This window comes from Oratosquilla oratoria, chromosome 5 (genome assembly GCF_046742065.1).
Source record: "Oratosquilla oratoria isolate Oo_2021 chromosome 5, ASM4674206v1, whole genome shotgun sequence".
Taxonomy (NCBI): Eukaryota; Metazoa; Arthropoda; class Malacostraca; order Stomatopoda; family Squillidae; genus Oratosquilla; species Oratosquilla oratoria.
Window position 1 is genome coordinate 6,750,673 of NC_134781.1, and position 2,500 is coordinate 6,753,172.

Consider the following 2,500-nt stretch of genomic DNA (forward strand, 5'->3'; position numbering starts at 1 on the left):
GGGACTAATGCACTTTTTTTCTGGATTTAAGGCCAGAACTCACTAGCACTTCCAAGTCTTTCTCACATTCTGTTTCCCTAAAAAGGTGTTAATTAAGTTATAAGTGTTTTCTGGGTGTATAAACCTACGTTTAACACGCTGCACTTTGGGATATTGAAGTTCATTTGCCATTGTATCGACCATGCAAACAATTTGTTAATATTCTACTGCAGTATCCGGCGTCTTCTCCTGACCTTATATGGTGTCCTATTTTTGTGTCGTCCTTATATTGACTAACATCACTGATAATCTCATTGTCCAGCTTGTTTGTATATAATGAACAGTAAGGGACCCAAAACCAAATCCTGGGAAACTCCGCTAGTAACACCCCATTTGAATTTTACACCATTAATGGTTACTCGTTGTTTTCTGTCACTAATTCATGCTCTAATCTATTGAAATACTTTTCCTCCTATGCCACGGGCTTTGAATTTACAGTTTCTGGTTGGGCACCCTGTCGAACGTTTTGCCAAACTTAAGGTAAATGACATCGTAACTATCATTGTTGTCTGTTGCTTTAGTGTAAGAGGATAAAAGTTTAGTTGCATGTAACCTACCCTTGGTGAAACCTTGCTGTGAGTCACAAATCAAATTATGTCTCTCGATGCGAACCCTGATTCTATTGGCTATTATTGATTCTAGCATTTTAACTATCACTGACGTCAAACTGATTGGCTGTAGTTGTGCACAGAAAAGTTATCACACTTTTTACAAACGGGAACAATGTTTCCGTGCCCCCCTGAAATAGACACAAATCCAGTGTCTACCAACTTATCAAATACTTCTGTTAACTGATCGCAGATTTCAACTTTACACTTTTTTTATTCTTGGAAAAAAATCTGGAGCTGGGGATTTTGTGGCTTTGAGTCTATCAATCTATTTGGCTACTTCTTCCTTGCTAATGCTAATGCTAGTTAATCTACTTCCAGCATTCTCACTAAAAATCTGGTCACACTCAGTTATCATATCTATCTTCTCTTTTGTAAATACTGAGAGAAAATATCTATTAGACGCCTCGCTTATTTTTTCATCTAAACTTGTCCTCTATGAATCTGAATATATGACACACACACACACACACACACACACACACACACACACACACACACACACACACACACACACACACACACACACACACACACACACACACACACACACACACACACACACACACACACACACACACACACACACACACACTGGAAGAACAGTGCAAAAGGCAAAATAAAGAGTAGAAAAGGGGGAAAATAAAGGGAAAGCAAGCACGGGAAGGGGGTCGGAATGGGTGAAAGAAAATAAAAGGAAAGAACAACTGTGAAGAACAAATCTGTATGCGGGTGCCTACTAAAAGTATATTACATATTACAAGGGAAATGGGTGTATTGATTTGATAAATTAAAGCACTACAACAAAACGTACGTACACTTAGAAGGCGAATTAGAAACTGTCGTTTATGTATGCATCCTGAGTTGGCGGGAAGCATACAGAACTGCATAATTCCTTCACAAAATGGGCACATAGAAATGCAATCAATAAATTAATTTTAATAAATCAATATGAATAAATTTCATAGCATTTGTATACAAATGGAAAAGCATGTATTTCTCACTCTACTCACAAGTTCAATGGATGAAAATCGTACAATACCACTAGCACGCATGCACACTACAATAAAATTAGAAAGAACAAAAATGGATGTAGAGAAACGGGAACGGAAAGTAAAGAAAAAGGGAAGATAAAAGGGCACGATGGAGGAGGAAGAAGAAGGAAAGAGGCAAACAGGATGACTTTGGTTAGATACTATAGGATCGTTAGTGAATCCCACATGAGTTAAAAGGGAAGGAGAAAGGAGGAAGATAAGAGGGAACGATGAAGATAGAAGAAAAAAGAAAGCAAGACGAAGCACACATGATGACTTTGGTCACATAGTACTCGTACACGATTATTAGTGACTCCTATATGTGATAAAACTATCTTAAGGTTAAAAGAATTTTAATACTTTGCTGAATAACGTCTTTCACATATTTCAGTTTAGCTTTTTGCTGCGAGCAACAAATTTATTTCTAGTCTGGCTGTCGCCAGGATATTTCTTTTAGATCCTTATTACCTTTACAAATAGTTAACTTATTCAAATTGGCTTGATTTTATCTAGATAAAAAGATTTTGAACATGTGAGAATATCTAGAGATTTGTAGATTAATTCAAAATCATTTTGTTTGAATAACAAGTATGAAAAATAAACTGGTTTGAATGAGTATCTGGCTGCGTTTGCTGTCTCTTATATCTATAGCATTTACCGTTAGGAAGCTTATTTACTAACATACCCTTATTATTAAAGGGTAAGTAACTTTGCTACGAAAACGCCCTATAAGTATTTTATTCTGGTTAATTTTAGTGATCTTATAAAACTGAAAGTAGGATCTCAATATAAAAAGTTAGGTCTACACTGATGGTGACG